A 21,458-nucleotide genomic window follows, 5' to 3' on the forward strand; every position below is an offset into this window, starting at 1 on the left:
TATTATTGTACATTTTGGTTTATAGCTTATTTTGAACCCTTACATGGCTCTTATGGTTTCAATAATTTAGGTGTCCTTTTATGAAACTGAGATCAGCGGCGATCCCGAGTCTCACCGCTGATCTCAGCTCATTACCAGTTTATGAAACTGAGATAATCAGTGGAGAACATGTTCTCCGCTGATTATCTCAGCACAGTGAGAATTTGTAACTGACTTCACAGAAACGGCCAGTTTATGAAGGTGCGATCTCAGCACCTCACTGGCGATCTGTGACAGAATTCTCACTTTCTGATTCACCATTTCAGAAGTGGAGAATCAGAGTGAGAAGCCTGAAACTGGCTGATATTCTGGAGAAAGCAAGAAGTCTTTTGACTTCTTTCTTTCACCAAACAGTCAGAGCACACCTTCCCCACCATTACACACCCCAAAACCAGCAGGATAGGAATTTATAGTGTGTGTATATATATATATATATATATATATATATATATATATATATAGATAGATAGATAGATAGATAGATAGATAGATAGATAGATAGATAGATAGATAGATAGATAGATAGATAGATAGATAGATAGATAGATAGATAGATAGATAGATAGATAGATAGATAGATAGATAGATAGATAGATAGATAGATAGATAGATAGATAGATAGATAGATACATTGATAGCTATATATAGATATATCTAGCTATCTATATATAGATATATCTAGCTATCTATATATAGATATATCTAGCTATCTATATATAGATATATCTAGCTATCTATATATAGATATATCTAGCTATCTATATATAGATATATCTAGCTATCTATATATAGATATATCTCTATATATATATATATATATCTATAAATAGATATATATATATATATATTTTTTTAGATGTTCACGTCTCTGGCTGGGTTCACACTTGTGCGATGCGTGAACCAGCGTGATTCCTGTGCGGGTTTTCACATCGCACCTACATTGACATCTGCGCACCACTGCGGGTGTCAATGTAAAGTTAATGACACCCCCAGATCATTTCACAGATCGCAGTGCGAACTATGTAATGGTGCAGGAATCGGATCGCATGGGTGTTCACACCCATGCGATCCGATTCCAGTGCGGACCAAATAAAGGGTCCTGTACCATTTTGGTGCAAATGCAATATGATTTAGGGCCAGTTCCCACTGCTGCGGTGTCCGAGATCGGATGTGATTCGCACCGCACTGCAGTGCAAAATCACATCCGATCTCTGTGCGATGCGATTTCAGCCATACAGATAGTATTGCTAAATTTGCATTGCCCTCGGACCAAACTCTTACAGGACCCTTTTTTTGGTCCACAGCAGAATCGGATCGCATAGGTGTTCACAGCCATGCGATTCGATTACTGTCCGAGTTTGCAGATCGCACTGCGATATGCGAACTGATTTGGGGGTGTTGTTAGCTTTTAGGCCCAGTTCACACTTGTGCGATGCCGGACATCGATGCCGGACATCGCACAGGCATCGCATGTTATTCGCAGCACACTGCCATTCACATTACATGCGATGTCTGTGCGGAGCGATATCAGCTGTACAGATAGTATGGCTGATATCGCACCGCATTCGGTGCAAACACGCACAGGACCCTTTTTTCTGTTCGGACCAGAATCGGATCGCATGTGTGTTCACACATATGTGATCCAATTCATGTCCGAACTGTCAGTTCGCAGTGCGATATGCAAGCTGATCTGGGGGTGTCGTTAACAATGTATTGACACTCCCCAGCGATTCGCATATGGCAGTGTGAACAGACATGCGAACCAGCAGTGGATTTGCAGTGTTCTCGCATCGCACCAGTTTATCAATTTTTATGTTTATCTATAATGAAATATATTTTATTTTAATTTATTAATAAATATTTATACTTGTATACTTTATTAAAATTATTTTTTTAATGATTATAAATGTATTTTGCATTTATATGAATGGTGTATAGCTGCATTACATATGTGCATTACATTCATTTACTATACACCATTCACATTTAAATAGGGACATGTATGATCTTTATATATTGATAAAAACAATGTTTTTTTTATAATTAGGTTAATGTATATTGTGTAGGGAGAATTTAACTTTATTATTTTATTAATATGTTGGGGAATAATATGTGCTGATTTGTGTTAAACTTTTGTATTTTATGGTTCCTCATACTGTAATCCCGCTATATCACGCGAGATTATAGTGAGAGGAGCCATTCTCAGGAGTTCCCGGCGTTTGTAGATCGCTCCTCAACTCAACATGAGAAGCGATCTACACACTTTCATAAACAGGCACTCAGAGGAGAGCGATCTCCTCTGAGAATGCCTGAGAACTGAAAAGCAGTATTTTACCGCACTTTCATAAAAGGACACCTTAATAATAATTCAATCCTTAGAGTTATTTTCATTTAAGGCTTGCTTAGGGTTTTTTCTAGTGACTGCAATTTTCAACCTATACTGCATTCGCAGTGTCAGTAGGCCTTTTTTAATTATGGATTTTTATCTAGCAATGGATTAGTAATACATGGTAATCTTTTACCCCCTCAAGTCACACATCAGATGTTTTCCAAACATTCTAAAATCTTTTTGGTGTACCTTGGCTTTTTAACGTGTCACACTTTTAATTTATGTGTATTTTTATCCATATTATGGGTTCCTTAGGCATATTGATATATTTGCCCTTAGTTTTTCCCTTAGGTGGGATGGCGCCCAGTGGTTCCTGCCTCGAGACCTAGATCGAGGCGGGGCTGGTAGTTTGTATTTAAGCGGTGCGTCAGGACGCCGCCCGTATCCCATGACCACGTACGCTAGTGACAAAACGACATAGGGAGGAGGAGCTACGTCCTGACGTCACTGCTGCGCGTTCAGTCCCGGAAGCTACAGGCTGTTTGGAAGCCGGCCGGCTCACTTTTATTGTCTTTTGCCTATACATTTCCGCTGATTTGTAAGTGTCCATTTGTCCCCTTTTTTATATTTGATTAAATGTTAAAGGATTTACGCTATGTGGAGCTCTTTGTTGTTGTCTTTTTGGTGATAATACTGCCCTGCTGAGTTTTCTGCTGACGATCCCCATTGACGCTGAAGTATCCAGTGCCTGCCTGTGAGATCCCAGGCTGGGGTTACAGCCACCTGTCCAGTGTGGTCCCCTGTAATAAGGGACCAACGATTTCTAGTAAGCGGCAGTATTTTTCCGTGGTGGAGGCTTTATCTTTGCACCTGTCACTACAGTGTGGAATGTCACTACGCATCACCTTGGGATCTATATTTTGCATTATGGACTCATTTATAGTTTTTTAACTATTTAATATATATATATATATATATATATATATATATATATATATATATATATATATATATATTTTTTTTTGTTTTTTATTTCACCAAGTTTATGGACATTCTCAATTGAATTTCTTTGCATATTTGCACATTTTTCCAATTATATTTGTTTTTTGACGCATCTTAATTAGGTTTAGGTATAGTTTACAGCATTTTTAATTTGCACTTCAATTATTTTGATTCAATGTATGTAGTATCACTATTGTGATTTGCGGTACGTATCACTGGGAGCTTTAATACCACTTCTTTCTATTAGCGCGACTCTTTGTTTTGTATTTCTGATTGGTGTCCTATAACACTTTGTAGTTGCAGCTCAATTTATACATTTTTTAGTGCAATATTTTTTATACCCATTATGTTTTTCTGCGTGTTTGTCCTTGGTCCCAGACAACATTGTCTACATGATGTTAGGTGCTAGATTTCTGTTTATTTTATTTTTTTTGTATGGTATTTGGTCATACTCTTTCTCAATAAATCAATACATTTACATATTATACAAATTTATGGTATTATTTCCCTGGGCTCTTTCTATGTGGCACTTAGCACTGTGCCCTCTCTTTGGTATAGTGCATTTTTTTATATGCTTCATTTTGGCCACTGAGTCCCACTCGTTTCAAGCGTGTGGATAATTACCTGGTGTGTCCCCTTATTTAGTTAGTTCCCTACTTTTTTATTTGTGCTATGCTTGCTTCCATAAGGTACTAGTGACCTTTTCTTGGGAACCACCATTTTGTTGTGCATATATATTCTCACCTTCCATCATTCTATTTATGTCTTTTGTTATTTGTTATGTGTGTTTTTGATGGCTTTTGAATAGTTATTATTATTTGACAGTTATTTTCCTGGTGGCTGCACACACAGTATTTCCTTAGGTTTTATATTTTCATTTGATTTTGTGCTCTCTATTATGTCTTAATTGAGGGATTTTTCTGACTTTTGCGTTCTGTTAGCATATTGTTCTTTTGGTAGAAGTAATTTATTGGACTGGTGCAATATAATACCATACTGTCTGCATTACATTTTCATAGCCATGGCGTATGTTCTGGGAGAGGAAGTGGATGTTGACATAAAAGCAGCTCTTACTAATGATCAAGGTGGTAGTGAAACCAAAGACGGGGAAATAAAAAGATTTTTTAAAAATAAAAAAAAAGTCTAATTAAACATCTTATTCGGAAGTAGGATATCTCCTTTTTGGAGAATTAAAGATAATCCCCAGAGGTTTAAGGGATAGAGTCATCCCTGTCGAACACTTACATACTGATATCTTCATTCCTAAAAGGAAGGAATTATGTATAGCTCATGGTGTGAAGCTTATGAATTTAATTGTAGATGAAGAAAAACTGAAGCTAATAAATCTAAAAACTGAGATAGGACAAAGCAGTATGGATTTAGACCCACATAAAGAAGAAGAGGAACTTACTAAACAAAATGATATAGTTAAAAAGGAAATTAATAGAATACAAAAAAAAAATCTTAAAATGACAAAACAGTCCAAATTTAAAAGAGACCTCCTGGACTGGGAAAAAGATGAGATCTTTGATCTTTCTTCACAGAGGGTAGGAATAGGTCGAGATGCGGAGGCAGATCCCCTTTTCCTCGATCTGAAACAGATATGGCTATGAGTGACTTTGACAATGACGGGTATGTCCGGTCAGTTACTTTTTTAGAACAAGATCGGGACAGTTCACTGTCCCCGGTAAGAACCTCTCATGAAAAGACAGGTATTCTGCGACAACAGAAAAGAACACAAAAAGAGGTAGAAAGAGAAAAAGGAAAAGAAAGAGAAAATACGGAGCGAAAATACAGGACAAGGAGCCAAAGCAGGAGAACGTAATAGGTGAATGCCTTTTGGGAAGTATGGATAATAGAGTAGTGAACTTGTCCTCTTTCCCTCTAAAAGAATCCCACATGCAAATTCTCAGTAAAGGACTTTCTTTTTCACCAAAGCAAAATATGGAGGAGTTCACAGTTTTTAAAGATATAAATCTTTTCCTACATAAGTTGTTGTTTCGGTTTTTGCATGAGCAGAGGAGCAGTAGCCATGCAGCTTCCAAAACTCTTCAGGAGGATAATAAAAAGGCGATTGAAGATCTTTTGGCCCTTCTTGATGAGGGACCATCCAAGTTGACTCGCAGATAGATAATACTATGATCCTTAGACATATCGATCTAAAAAAAAAATTTAAAAAGAGGTTACCCATTTCAAAAAATAAGCTTATTGGTCAATTTTTTGACCTTGTAAGCAATGACCAGAAGAAATTGAACCAGGAGGAATTCACTCGAAGAGGGATGCACTTAATGAACTTAAAAATGCAAAGGGAATAGTTATCAAAAAAGACTGACATGGGGGGTAATGTGGTTTTGATGAGTGAGGAGAATTATGTTAAGGAGGTAAAATGACAAATAGGTAATCCAGACATCTATATGAGACTTTCAAGTTCCCCCTTCCCTAATGTGGTTATGGAATTGAACTATAAGCTGATCTTAGCACAGGAAGAAGGTCTGATTACTAAAAAGGACCTAATCACTAACAGGTTCTTGATTGCAATACCCCAGTTCTTTATATTATCCCCAAACTTCACAAAGATCTAATGAATCCCCCAGGAAGACTTATAGTTTCCGCAATCAATGGTCCCCTTGAAAAGGATGGTCAATATATCGACGGTCTTGTTCCTGCCATTGAGTCATATGTAAGAGATACCAAGGATGTTCTCAATAAACTGAATGATATTGCTATTGATGATGAATGGCTCCTCATCGGTATTGACGTGGAGTCATTGTATACATCAATACCTCATCTTTGGGGACAAAAAGCTGTGGAGTATTTTCTACAAAAATTCTATCCGGAGATGGCCCACCAAAATTAATTTGTATTGGATCTGTTGAACTTTGTCCTCCATAACAACTACTTTGAATTTAATGATGTTTACTACCAACAGGTGTTGGGTACCTCTATGGGGGCCCCTTAGGCGCCCTCGTATGCATGCCTGCACCTAGGTATGTGGGAGGAGTCTGAAGTATATACAGTTGGGTCCTATGAGGGGTCTGTGAGGGCATGGATTTGTAACATCGATGACATCCTGGTGGTCTGGAAGGGAACCGAGACAGAATTTCATGAATTAATTCATGAGCTTAATGATAACACACGCAATATCAGACTTATGTATGGTTTTGATCTGGTCTTGATTCCCTTCCTTGACCTCAGGATCACTAAGAAGAGTGACTATTTGGTTACCTCTATTTTTCAAAATCCGACGGCGGCTAACACTTTACTTTGGGTGGACAGTTATCATGTATTCAGAGAAACTTCACAAGTGATGAGGAATTTAAAAGGAGGCCCATGATATGTATGCCAGGTTCAGAGAGAGAAGTCACAGCCACAAAGTCCTCAGAGCAGCAAAGAAAAGAGCAATGGCCCTGGAGAGATCCTATTTAATAGAGAAACAAAGCTCTCTTTCCCTTTCTCCTTTTGGGCCGTGCCACCCAATGTGAACCAGTGAGATTTATCACAGAGTTTAGTTCGCAGTGGTCTGAGGTGAGGGAGATCCTTAAGAGGCATTGGTCCACTCTATCCCGTTGTCCCACTCTGTCCGCCATAATGGTGGAATACCCACATATGACTGCACGGTGGGCCCCAAATCTATCTGACATGCTCACTCGATCAAAATATATCAGGTCATCTGATGATTCCTGGTTAACGCCCTTTCCAAGACTAGGGGAATGTTTCCATGTGGGCATTGTCAGATTTGTTGTTTCGTTGAATGCACCGAGGTGTTCACCAATGCTGACAATACTAAAATCTATAAGATTAAAAGCCATATCAACTGTGCCACCACAAAAGTGATTTATAGCTTACAATGTCCTTGTAACAAGATTTATATAGGGAAGACAAAGCGCCAGTTGCATGTCCACATTGGTGAACACCTCAGGGATATTAAACATAAGGAGCCGAAAAGTCCTTTGGCTCAACATTTCCTTCTGCACACCAGTCCAAACCAGATGTACTGAAAGTCAAGGGAATATATGCCCTACAACTTAGTAAAAGAAGATTCATTCTTCAAAAAGAAAAATTCTGGATATATAAATGAAATGTTATGATTCTGCACTGACTCAACAGAGAATTAAACCCATAAGTGTTTTTAGACTAATAATAATAAACAATTTAGTGTAAAAATATATATATCCAAATTTTTGTTTTGCTGTGTTTCCTGGTTTTGGTAACTTTATTTGGTTTATGTGGTTTGGGTTTGCATATATTTTTATGTACCACACACAAATGTTTGCCTTTGTGCGGGTTTCATAAGCCCATCCATGTTTTTATTTTTTTAATAATTTATTGTTTACTATTTTTCTTTAACCACTTCAGCCCCGGAAGGATTTACCCCCTTCCTGACCAGAGCACTTTTTACAAATTGGCACTGCGTCGCTTTAACTGCTAATTGCGCGGTCATGCAATGCTGTAACCAAACGAAATTTGCGTCCTTTTCTTCCCACAAATAGAGCTTTCTTTTGATGGTATTTGATCACCTCTGCCGTTTTTATTTTTTGCGCTATACACGGAAAAAGACCGAAAATTTTGAAAAAAAAATGATATTTTCTACTTTTTGTTCTAAAAAAAATCCAATAAACTCAATTTTAGTCATACATTTAGGCCAAAATGTATTTGGCCACATGTCTTTGGTAAAAAAAATGTCAATAAGTGTATATTTATTGGTTTGCGCAAAAGTTATAGCGCCTACAATCTAGGGTACATTTTCTGGAATTTACACAGCCTTTAATTTATGACTGCCTATGTCGTTTCTTGAGGTGCTAAAATGGCAGGGCAGTACAAAACCCCCACAAATGACCCCATTTTGGAAAGTAGACACCCCAAGGAAATTGCTGATAGGCATGTTGAGCCCATTGAATATTCATTTTTTTTGTCCCAAGTGATTGAATAATGACAAAAAAAAAAAAAAAATTACAAAAAGTTGTCACTAAATGATATATTGCTCACACAGGCCATGGGCATATGTGGAATTGCACCCCAAAATACATTTAGCTGCTTCTCCTGAGTATGGGGATACCACATGTGTGGGACTTTTTGGGAGCCTAGCCGCATACGGGGCCCCGAAAACCAATCACCGCCTTCAGGATTTCTAAGGGCGTACATTTTTGATTTTACTCCTCACTACCTATCACAGTTTTGAAGGCCATAAAATGCCCAGATGGCACAAACCCCCCCCAAATGACCCCATTTTGGAAAGTAGACACCCCAAGCTATTTGCTGAGAGGCATGTTGAGTCCATGGAATATTTTATATTTTGACACAAGTTGCGGGAAAGTGACAATTTATTTATTTATTTATTTTTTTTTGCACAAAGTTGTCACTAAATGATATATTGCTCACACAGGTCATGGGCATATGTGGAATTGCACCCCAAAATACATTCTGCTGCTTCTCCTGAGTATGGGGATACCACATGTGTGGGACTTTTTAGGAGCCTAGCCGCGTACGGGACCCCGAAAACCAATCACCGCCTTCAGGATTTCTAAGGGTGTACATTTTTGATTTCACTCTTCACTGCCTATCACAGTTTCGGAGGTCATGGAATGCCCAGGTGGCACAAACCCCCCCCAACTGACCCCATTTTGGAAAGTAGACACCCCAAGCTATTTGCTGAGAGGCATGGTGAGTATTTTGCAGCTCTCATTTGTTTTTGAAAATGAAGAAAGACAAAAAAAAAATTTTTTTTTTCTTTTTTTAATTTTCAAAACTTTGTGACAAAAAGTGAGGTCTGCAAAATACTCACTATACCGCTCAGCAAATAGCTTTGGGTGTCTACTTTCCAAAATGGGGTCATTTGGGGGGGGTTTGTGCCACCTGGGCATTCCATGGCCTCCGAGACTGTGATAGGCAGTGAAGAGTGAAATCAAAAATTTACGCCCTTAGAAAGCCTGAAGGCGGTGCTTGGTTTTCGGGGTCCCATACGCGGCTAGGCTCCCAAAAAGTCTCACACATGTGGTATCCCCGTACTCAGGAGAAGCAGCAGAATGTATTTTGGGGTGTAATTTCACATATTCCCATGGCATGTTTGAGCAATATATAATTTAGTGACAACTTTGTGCAAAAAAAAAAAAAAAAAAAAAAAATTTGTCTCTTTCCTGCAACTTGTGTCACAATATAAAATATTCCATGGACTCGACATGCCTCTCAGCAAATAGCTTGGGGTGTCTACTTTCCAAAATGGGGTCATTTGGGGGGGGTTTGAACTGTCCTGGCATTTTATGCACAACATTTAGAAGCTTATGTCACACATCACCCACTCTTCTAACCACTTGAAGACAATGCCCTTTCTGACACTTTTTGATTACATGAAAAAATTATTTTTTTTTGCAAGAAAATTACTTTGAACCCCCACACATTATATATTTTTTTAAAGCAAATGCCCTACAGATTAAAATGGTGGGTGTTTAATTTTTTTTTTTCACACAGTATTTGCGCAGCGATTTTTCAAACGCATTTTTTGGGGAAAAAACACACTTTTTTACATTTTAATGCACTAAAACACACTATATTGCCCAAATGTTTGATGAAATAAAAAAGATGATCTTAGGCCGAGTACATGGATACCAAACATGACATGCTTTACAATTGCGCACAAACGTGCAGTGGCAACAAAATAAATACATTTTTAAAAGCCTTTAAAAGCCTTTACAGGTTACCACTTTAGATTTACAGAGGAGGTCTACTGCTAAAATTACTGCCCTCGATCTAACCGTCGCGGTGATACCTCACATGCATGGTGCAATTGCTGTTTACATTTGACGCCAGACCGACGCTTGCGTTCGCCTTAGCGCGAGAGCAGGGGGGACAGGGGTGCTTTTTTTTTTTTTTTTTTTTTTTTTTTCTTTATTATTTTTTTGCTTTTTTATCTTATTTTAAAACTGTTCCTTTCATTTTTTTTTTTTTTTAATCATTTTTACTGTTATCTCAGGGAATGTAAATATCCCCTATGATAGCAATAGGTAGTGACAGGTACTCTTTTTTGAAAAAATTGGGGTCTATTAGACCCTAGATTTCTCCTCTGCCCTCAAAGCATCTGACCACACCAAGATCGGTGTGATAAAATGCTTCCCCAATTTCCCAATGGCACTATTTACATCCGGCGAAATCTAAGTCATAAAATGCTCGTAGCTTCCGGTTTCTTAGGCCATAGAGATGTTTGGAGCCACTCTGGTCTCTGATCAGCTCTATGGTCAGCTGGCTGAATCACCGGCTGCATTCTCAGGTTCCCTGTTGAGACAGGAGAGCCAGAGAAAAACACGGAAGACGATGGGGGGGGGGGGGCATTCTCTCCCACTGCTTGTAAAAGCAGTCTAGAGGCTAATTAGCCGCTAGGATTGCTTTTACATGAAAGCCGACCGCTGGCTGAAAAGAATGATACCAAGATGATACCTAAACCTGCAAGCATCATTTTGGTATAACCACTCAAAGTCGTGAATGCTGTACCTGAAGACAAAAATATGGCTAACAATAAAGCACAGTAAATGGTAAAGTATAAAAAATTGCATACCTGAAAAGCAAACATGATAAAACATAATAACAATAAAACATTGCAGAATAGAATACAGTAAAAAAGAGCAGAACAATAGAGAGAATAGAGAGAGAGAGAATAGAGAGAGAACAATAAAACGACAACTATTACTTTTTATTTTATATTTTTGTTTGTGTTTTTTTTTTTTTTTTTTACACTTTTTTTGTAACTGTAACTTTTATAACTGTAACCGGTTCCAGCTAGTGAATGGTAGCATTCAAAACATTCACCAATGCAAAGACCAGGATTGTCAGGACAGGAGGGACAATAATAGCGGGTGTCACGCCTATATCCGCGCTTACTGCAGACACGACATCTTTTTTGGGGGAGTTCGTTGGGTAGGGGTACTAGGGGGAGGACATAAAGAAAATGCCTCTCATGCAGCCGACTGCATTTGGTTGGGGATGTGAATGGGGGAAGTACGGGCGCTGCAGAAGCGGTGGGTTCCCAATTAGGATTGGCGAATGCAGCAGGAAGGGCACTATGGGCACGACGGGCCTGTGTTTGTCTTCTTGGTGGCAGCGGGACACTACTTGTGCTTGCCACCTCACCAGCTTGAACTGCACTTATGGGACTCGCCACGTCACCAAGTGTTACTGCAGTGCTGGTTTGACTATGACCGGGGTGTACTAGGCCGCTGGCGCTTGCCAGTTCACCAAAACGCTACCAAAAAAACTGTTAACGATCGCAGGGATCAGGCCTGACTCTGCGAACGCTGCAGTTATGCGTTTAGTGTTTTGTAAGTGACAGTGATCGATCGATACTGCACTTGGGTGGGCTGGGCTGGGCCGGGCGGAGGGGCAAAACGCAGGTGCTAGCAGGTATCTGGGCTGATCCCACTAACACTGCGTTTTTGGGAACCCTAAACTGCTGGGGATGCCAGTATAGATCTGATCGGATCAGATCAGATATTGATCAGTTCAGATACTATACCACTAAGGGAGGTGTACGGTGCGTGCGTGGGTGTTAGCGCTACTGGCACTAACCTGACGCTGCCTGGGGCTGGTGCTTGCCAGTTCACCAAAACGCTACCAAAAAAACTGTTAGCGATCGCAGGGATCAGGCCTGACTCTGCGAACGCTGCAGTTATGCGTTTAGTGTTTTGTAAGTGACAGTGATCGATCGATACTGCACTTGGGTGGGCTGGGCTGGGCCGGGCGGAGGGGCAAAACGCAGGTGCTAGCAGGTATCTGGGCTGATCCCGCTAACACTGCGTTTTTGGGAATCCTAAACTGTTGGGGACGCTAGTATAGATCTGATCGGATCAGATATTGATCCGTTCAGATACTATACCACTAAGGGAGGTGTACGGTGCGTGCGTGGGTGTTAGCGCTACTGGCACTAACCTGACGCTGCCTGGGGCTGGTGCTTGCCATTTCACCAAAACGCTACCAAAAAAACTGTTAGCGATCACAGGGATCAGGCCTGACTCTGCGAACGCTGCAGTTATGCGTTTAGTGTTTTGTAAGTGACCGTGATCGATCGATACTGCACTTGGGTGGGCTGGGCCGAGCCGGGCGGAGGGGCAAAACGCAGGTGCTAGCAGGTATTTGGGCTGATCCCGCTAACACTGTGTTTTTGGGAACCCTAAACTGCTGGGGACGCTAGTATAGATCTGATCAGATCAGATATTGATCCGTACAGATACTATACCACTAAGGGAGGCGTATGCTGCGTGCGTGGGTGTTAGCGTTACTGGCGCTAATCTGACGCTGCCTGGGGCGACGCATATCACCGCCGGGCGATCAGGGGGCTAAATCTTTATTCGGCGGGTGCCCTGACACTATAAAAAATAAACAAACTAACCAGCGTCACCCGTAACGGTTATACAGTGATCAGTGGTGAAAGGGTTAACTAGGGGGCAATCAAAGGGTTAAAACATTTATTAGGTAGTATATGGGGGTCCCTGTCGCTATAAAACGCTGACGGCGAACCTAAATATTTACCTCACTAACTAGCGTCACCAGCGACACTAATACAGCGATCAGAAAAATGATCGCTTAGCGACACTGGTGACGGGGGGTGATCAAGGGGTTAAAACTTTATTAGGGGGGGTTAGGGGGGTACCCTAGACCTACAGGGGGGTAATACTAACTGTCCTAACACTGTAAATGTCACAAACTGACACCAATGCAGTAATCAGAAAAAAAAAAAAAAAAAAAACCTGCTGGTGTCAGTTTGTGACAGGGGGGGGGGGGTGATTGGGGGGGGATCGGGGGGCGATCGGGGGGGGGATCGGGGTGTTTTGTGTGCCTGGCATGTTCTACTGTGTGTGTGTGTGTTGTGCACTCACATTGCAGTCTTCTCTCCTCGGCCCGGAACGGAAAATACCGAGCCGAGGAGAGATGACATCATTTCCTCTGCCTCTGTGTACAATACAGAGGCAGGGAAATGATCCCATTGGCTGAGAGCGATCGCGAGGGGGGGGCCACGAATGGATGGCCTCCCCCTCACCTCCGATCGCCGGGGGAGATTTGCCGACCGCCGCTGGCACCGGGGGGGGGTCCGATCGGACCCCCCACCCGCGGGCAGGCAAGGACGTACATGTAAGTCCTTTTGCCTGCCCGTGCCATTCTGCCGACGTATATAGTCGTGCGGCGGTCGGCAAGTGGTTAATGTATCAATTTTTCTTTTGTCTGCTGTGTGTGAGCTATCATGAATAGAGATACTGCCTTTATTATGATTCCCCCTTTCCTTGGGGGTTAATATTATCTATGACACACTTCCTATCTGGGTGAAACACAGGTTGATTTGATTTTCTAGTAAATTAATTGAATCTGAGACAAAAAATGTGTATATATACACACTTGTCACAGCCAGGGGGCGCTAGTCCTGGAGAAGCTGGGGGTTCCCCCAGTGAAACGCATTGACGTCACTCCTCTGAGCGTCAGACACCTTTCCAGGCATCAAGCCGATACCACCACCTCGCCTCGCGCCTGTCCGTGTTACGGACCGCGCTTTGGGAACTGTGGGACACGGGAGCTGTGTTATCGTGCAGCAGTGGTTGGTGGTGTTTTCCTGATCCTATCACTACCGCAGGCAGCTAAATAAGCTACAAGTTAGTTTTTTGTGAGCTCTGCACAGTGTTCAGCTAAAGCTACCTGTAGAAGGTTGGTGGTGTTCTCATACTACAGGCAGGCAGTTGATTTTGCTAGCTGCAGTATCAGTGCATACATACATATATATATATATATATATATATATATATATATATATATATATATATATATATATATATATATATACATACATACATACATACATACATACATACATACATACATACATACATACATACATACATACATACATACATACATACATATATATATATATATATATATATATATATATATATATATATATATATATATATATATATATATATATATATATATATATATATATATATATATATATATATATATATATACATACACACACACACACACACACACACACACACACACACACACACACACACACACACACACACACACACACACACACACACACACACACACACACACACACACACACATATACATATATATATATATATATATATATATATATATATATATATATATATATATATATATATATATATATATATATATATATATCCCAGCTTAGTGCGGCTACAGGCCATTAGTATGTCTGGAAGGCCAACGAGGAGAGGCAGACAGTCACAAGCCAATAAAAGAGGGCAAGCAGGCTCTGTGTCTAGAGGCAACAGTGCTGGTCGTGGAGACGGTGCATCCTCATCAGCACGTGGCCGTGGGACATGCTTGGCCTTTTTTTCGGCAGCTGGTCGTGTTGAGCTGCAACATGCGGAAGCCGTCCTCATCCTCCTCATCCTCTCTCACCCATGCTCAGGGTACTTTGTCTGGCAAAGCAGCGGCCTCTTCCCTCGGCTCAATGTCATCAGTGACTCCTTCCCTAGCCCCACCATGTCCTCCTGAGGAGTCCCTCGAACTGTTTGACCACAGTGTTGGGTACATGCTTCAGAAGGATGCCCAGCGTTTGGAAGGCTCTGATGATGATACTGAGCTAGATGTAACTAGTAACGTGAGCACGGACAGAGGGGGTGCCCAAGAAGGACAGCAATCTGGCAGTCATGCTCCCCCTGCTTTGCTCCAGTGATGAGGAGGGAGGGGATGATGAGGTCACTGACTCAACGTGGGTGCCTGATAGGAGAGATGAGGAGGAGAAGGAGGAGGCGGCACATCACCAACAAGGCAGGATGCCCTCCAGGGGCCAGCCTAAAGGCAGCACACTGACTGCATCACACCCCAAAGCTCCGCATGTGCAGGGCGCTGCAGTCTCTGCGCGTTATTCAAAAAGTTCTTTGGTGTGGGCCTTTTTTGAGACGAGTGCATCAGATCGCACCGCTGCTATTTGCAACATATGTCTCAAGCGTATCTCGCGTGGCCAAAACATCTCCCGCTTGGGCACCACATGCTTGACCAGACATATGTTGACCTGCCATGCAGTTAGTTGGCAAGCGTATTTAAAAGACCCACACCAAAGAACAAAGAGGACCTCTCCTTGCTCCTCATCAGCTGAGATCTCCAACCCCACTATACCTTCAGTCCTCTCTGAGACCTGCACTGAGAGGAATGAAGGTGTAGAATTAGGTGTGTCACAGCCAAGTACTTGTGGGCAATCTGCTTTCGGTACACCGACGTCAGATTGTACTAGGCAAATTTCCCTGCCCCAGCTGCTGCACCGCCGAAAGAAGTTTGCTCCCAGCCATCCACATGCCCAGCGGTTGAATGCTAGCTTGGCAAAAATGCTAGCACTTCAACTGCTGCCTTATTCCTGGATGCAGGACAAGGTGCAGTAGTGTTGGAGGTTGTTCCGCCACCACGCCTCCAAAATGCCACTACTAATGATTGTGACACACCTCTCTCCTCCACCCCCTCCTCTTCTTCCTCCTCCATGGCCTCTTCCTTTGCTTTGTCCTCGGAACCAGTGGTGCTCCGTAGCTGTTCAAGGGGCTACGCAAGTATGCAGGCCAAAAGATGCCATGCGGTGCTTGAGCTGATGTGCTTGGGGGACAGGAGCCACACTGGGGCAGAGGTTCTGTAAGCTCTGCAGGGGCAGGTGCAGAGGTGGTTGACGCCACGCCAACTTAAGGCAGAAATGGTGGTTTGCGACAATGGCACCAACCTCCTCTCTGCCCTCCGACAGGGACAAATGACCCATGTGCCCTGTTTGGCTCACGTCCTTAACTTGGTGGTGCAGCGGTTCTTGGGAAGTACCCGGGCTTACAGGATGTTCTGAGGCAGGCCAGGAAAGTCTGTGTGCATTTCCGCCGGTCATATAATGTCAGTGCTCGGCTGGCAGACCTCCAAAAGGAGTTTAACCTGCCCAAGAACCGCCTAATCTGTGACATGCCCACCAGGTGGAACTCAACGTTGGCCATACTGCAGCGGCTGCACACGCAGCAGAGGGCCATCAATGAGTACCTGTGCGACTATGGCACCAGGACAGGGTTTTTTTCCCTACGCCAGTGGGCCATGATCAGGGATGCATGCACTGTCCTGTCACCATTTGAGGTGGCCACGAGGATGGTGAGCAGTGACAGTGCATGCATCAGTGACACTGTCCCCCTTGTCCACCTGTTGGAGCACACGCTGCGTGGAATAATGGACAGGGCACTTGAGGCAGAACAGAGGCAGGAAGAGGAGGACTTCCTTAGCTCTCAAGGCCCCCTTTATCCAGACAGTGTTCCTGCGTGCCCACCGATCACACGGGAAGAGGACGAGGATGAGGAGGAGGAGGAGGAGGATTGTGTCAGTATGGAGGTGGAACCTGGCACTCAGCATCAGCAGCAGTCTTTAAGGGATCAGTCCCAAGAAACACAAGGACTTGTACGTGGCTGGGAGGAGGTGGCTGCCGACCATGTCGTCCTTAGTGACCCAGAGGACTCCAGACCGAATGCCTCAGCAAACCTACGCTGCATGGCCTCCCTGATCCTGCAAAGCCTGCGTAAGGATCCTCGTATTCGTGGTATCAAGGAGAAGGACCAAAACTGGCTGGCAACCCTCCTTGATCCACGTTACAAGGGTAAGGTTGCGGATCTTATCTTGCCATCGCAGAGGGAGCAGAGGATGAAACCTCTTCGGGAGGCCTTGCAGAAAGGTCTGTGCAACGCGTTCCCAGAGACTGGGAGGTTACAAACTCCTGTTTCTGGACAACGTGTTGCTGAGGCTTCGGTCAGTCAAAGAAGGAGCGGTGGAGAAGGTGGCCGTCTGACCGATGCGTTCAGACAATTTTTTGGTCCGCAGCCCCAAGGTATGATCGGTTCCAGCAACCATCGCCAGCGTCTGTTTTACATGGTGCAGGAATACCTAGGGGCAAGATCTGACTTGGACACCTTTCCCACCGAAAATCCTCTGGGTTACTGGGTCTTGAGGATGGCTCACTGGCCAGAGCTTGCACAGTATGCAATTGAGCTACTGGCCTGTCCTGCATCCAGCGTTCTTTCGGAACGCACATTCAGTGCTGCTGGAGGCTTTCTAACCGATCACAGGGTACGTCTGTCCACCGACTCGGTCGATCGACTGACCTTCATAAAAATGAATCAGTCTTGGATCACCACCAGCTACCAAGCACCTGATGCTGATGTAACCGAATAATTTTTTTTGAAATATCAGATCCCTTCAAAGACTGCCTATGCGGATGCTGAGTAACTATCCTGAGTAATTATCCTCTTCCTCCTCAATGATCACGCTGATAGCTTGTAAGAACATTTTTGGTTCTAGGCGCCACCACCAGTGCCTAAGGCCCAATTTTTTAGCCCCTGTTTAACAGGGGCGTGTAATTACAATTTTTGATGCAATACTTTGCAGCAGCACTCGTTCTTGCGTTCCAACTAGAGTATCTGTGAGGGGTTGCAGTGTTGTGGCACCAGCACCAGTGCCTAAGGCCCAATTTTTCAGCCCCTGTTCAACAGGGGCATGTAATTACAATTCTTGATCTAATATTTCACAGCAGGGCCCTGTGAGGGCTTACAGTGTTGTGGCCACAACACCACCTAAGGCCCAAATTTCTGCTGAATATATAGGGCAGGCCCCTACTTTCAAACATCCAACTTACAAACGACTCCTACTTGCAAACGGAAGGGGACAACAGGAAGTGAGATGAAATCTACCCCTAGGAAGGGAAATTCTCTCCTGTAAGAGTTAATATGGGAAAAACGTTTCTCCTTTCCACTGATGCTTTATCACCAATCCTTGTTTCACAAAAAAACCCAAATTTTCAAAAAACATTTGTCATTGGGACAAAAAATGAGGTGAAATCTTCTGAAGAGGAGCACAGACAGCAAAACAAATGTCACAGGGGTGATAACCCTTCCCTATGTTTTCCAAAAAGCTTAAAATAGATTTTTTGGCTAGAGCTAAACACGTAAAAAATGTACCAGTTCAAAATTACAAACAGATTCTACTTAACAACAAACTTACAGTCCCTGCTTGTTTGCACCGCCTGTATACTGCTGTTCAGAGTATATAGGGCCTGGTGGCCCCACGCCTTTCCTTTTTTTAATTTAGGTGCGGGGTTCCCCTTAATATCCATACAAGTCCCAAAGGGCCTGGTAATGGACTGGGGGGTACCCATGCTGTTTGTCTCACTGATTTTCATCCATATTGCCAGGACCCGACATTACATTAAAGGCGCAAACAGTTTTAAATTACTTTTTCTCCTTTAAAAATGACATTTTGTGCAGGGACTGTTCTAAGCACGGGAAACACGCGCCACTTTACAGGCATACTATAGACACCCCCCAGGTACGATATTTAAAGGAATATTTCACTTTTTTTTTTTTTTTTTAACTTTAAGCATCATTAAAATCACTGCTCCCGAAAAAACGGCCGTTTTTAAAATTTTATTTTGCATTGATACATGTCCCCTAGGGCAGGACCCGGATCCCCAAACCCTTTTTAGGACAATACCATGCAAATTAGCCTTTAAAATGAGCACTTTTGATATTGAACGTTCGAGTCCCATAGACGTCAATGGGGTTCTAACGTTCGTGCGAATTTTCGGTCCGCTCGCAGGTTCTGGTGCGAACCGAACCGGGGGATGTTCGGCTCATCCCTAGTCACCACCAGGATGAATTTTCAACATTGCTAAAGGGCAGATTATGGGAATCTGAAGAAATTCAGAGATGATAACAGACTACAGGAATTAGACAGAAGTATTAATACAGTAAACATAAAGGGTATAGAAAGAAGATTATGGAGGAATTTATTTGCAAGGTTGAGACGGCCAAATAGGAGGAATCTGCTATTGAACCATAGTAAATCAGAGAAACCAAATACCACTGGGAAATATTTTACATCCATTATGAATTTTAAAGTGATTGTAATGTAATTTTTTTTAAAATAACAAACATGTCATGCTTACCTGCTCTGTGCAATTGTTTTGCACAGAGTGGACCCTAACCTCCTTTTCTCCAGTCTCCCACCGGCGCTCCTGGCTCCTCCTCTTCCTGGATGTACCCTATAGGAAGCCGCTTCTTATGGGGTACCACCTGTGGGCTCGCTCTCGAGCCGCATTGCCTGCACCCATAGACACAGACAGTGAGGCTCGCCCCCCGCTCACTCGTCACAGGATTTGACTGACAGCTGCGGGAGCCATAAGCTCTCACTGCCTCAGCAAAGCCTGTGAGAGTGGGGAGAGTCACTCCAGGGCACATCGCTGGATCGAATGAGGACTCTGGTAAGTTGAAGGGGGTGAAACTTACCTAGGGCTTTAGAACTACTATAATTTGTACTTCTTTAAAAAGAAAGATCTAATTTGAAGAGAGACATATCTAAAAATTAGGTCTGCATGAGAAAGTTGATCTGAATGGCTTAATAGCTAAATATTGAATTTTTAATTATTGGGTTATACAGGGCCGTAGATATTTCTGGTCTTTCAAACTTAAAGGTATTATTTAGACTTTAATGTTGGGGGAGGTATGTTAAAAACATGTGACAGCAGAGGTGGGCCATGAGGCTTTGCAATGCAGTGCAGCAAAAATTATCCCCATTCAACTGATTAGAACGCAATTCGCACAGTTGTGGTGCGGTAGTGTACTCATTAGTACAGCAAGCTCCTCCTAAGCTCTCTAGTTTTTTTTCATTCAGCCCGCTGGGTTGAATTAAAAAAAAACTTACCGTGTGAACCAGGCTTTAGATCTCATTCATATGTTCTAAATGGCCATGGAATGGCAAATATACCATGAATACCTACAGCCAGGATCCCAGATGTTCTATTTTTTGGCAGCTGCTCAGCCTGTTCACCTGAGTGATGGGCTGAAAAGAGCCACTGCTGTTAACATGTATCTGTACATCCAGTTGCAAAACACGTTGGGGTGTGGCCTGGCGGGAACCTGGTTGAGGTCTCTCCCATCACTACTACATTACCATAGGACTCCATGGATGTGCGGCACCAGGAATTTTTTTTCTCTCTTCCCTTTAGTGACTACAGGAGCTGGGATGAGCTCCATCCCTCGCCGGCACTCCTGCAGCACATTCAGTATCATCTACATTACTCCCCACATCAATTGACCAACACACTAACAAACCGTGGGTCACAGTGGTTACCTGCTGTTAGGGACAAATTTCTGACCCTGGATGCAGAGAGATTTTATTCAAGGGCAAAAATGTTTCCCTACCTGAAGGTAATCACTGTATGTGCAGATACATGTGGATACATGTTTACAGCAGCAGACAGCCTTGGCTCTTTTCAGCCCATCACTCAGGTGTACAGGCTGCACAGATATTGGAACATCTGAGATCCCGGGTGCAGGTATTTGCAGTATACTTGCTGCACCATGGTCATGTAGGATGTATGAATGAGACCCAAGACTGGATTTTAGCTAACCTTACTGTGCAAGTTGAGCAGGTGCAAGGGGCAACATATTGTGGAAGGCAGTAAATTCAGTGATTTATTTAAACCTTAAAAAAAACTGTGTCTTAAGAAATTTTATGAAATGTTTTAAGAGATGAAAAAAAAAATATTGTGCACTGCCTACCACAGGATGGTGGCCTTTGCACCTGGTCAATATGGTTGGCTTTTATTCAGTCTTAAACTCGAGTAAACCCAGCTTTTGAACTTGTACCTACAGGTAAGCCTATAATAACGCTTACCTGTAGGTACAGTGAATATCTCCTAAACTTGTGGTGTTTAGGATATATTCACATGGAAAGCAGCCGTGATGTCACCGATGCATGCGCTCTAAAGGGATGGCATACCGCTTGGTTGTACTTCTTCTGCATGGGAGTGCAGTTTGTTCTGAACTTTTGTGACCCATTTTTAGCCGACAGCCAGCTATAGCCTGCTGTCAGCTGACATCGCTCAGCAGGTCCAGACTGTGGACAGATCCTAACTTTAAAGTCAGGCTTCACCCAGATGCCTGGACCAGCAGCTAGCCAGCTGCTCCTGACCCCTCTACAGCCTGGCATTCCAGTGAGCTTGGGGGAGGGGGGCAGAGCCAGGGACTGACAGTCACCACTCTTTGCTCAC

General features: G+C 42.8%; 1 long non-coding RNA gene across 1 annotated transcript in view; it reads right to left on the minus strand.

Annotated features, from left to right (window-relative positions):
- Positions 1-3,349: 3,349 nt before the first annotated feature.
- The window catches only part of LOC141106158 (uncharacterized), a 30,910-nt gene continuing 12,801 nt past the window's right edge, over positions 3,350-21,458 (minus strand). The window contains exon 3 of the long non-coding RNA XR_012235684.1: positions 3,350-5,529. This is a non-coding gene — a long non-coding RNA (uncharacterized lncRNA). The remainder of the gene's footprint in view (positions 5,530-21,458) is intronic.

This window comes from Aquarana catesbeiana, linkage group LG08 (assembly GCF_042186555.1).
Source record: "Aquarana catesbeiana isolate 2022-GZ linkage group LG08, ASM4218655v1, whole genome shotgun sequence".
Classification (NCBI taxonomy): domain Eukaryota; kingdom Metazoa; phylum Chordata; class Amphibia; order Anura; family Ranidae; genus Aquarana; species Aquarana catesbeiana.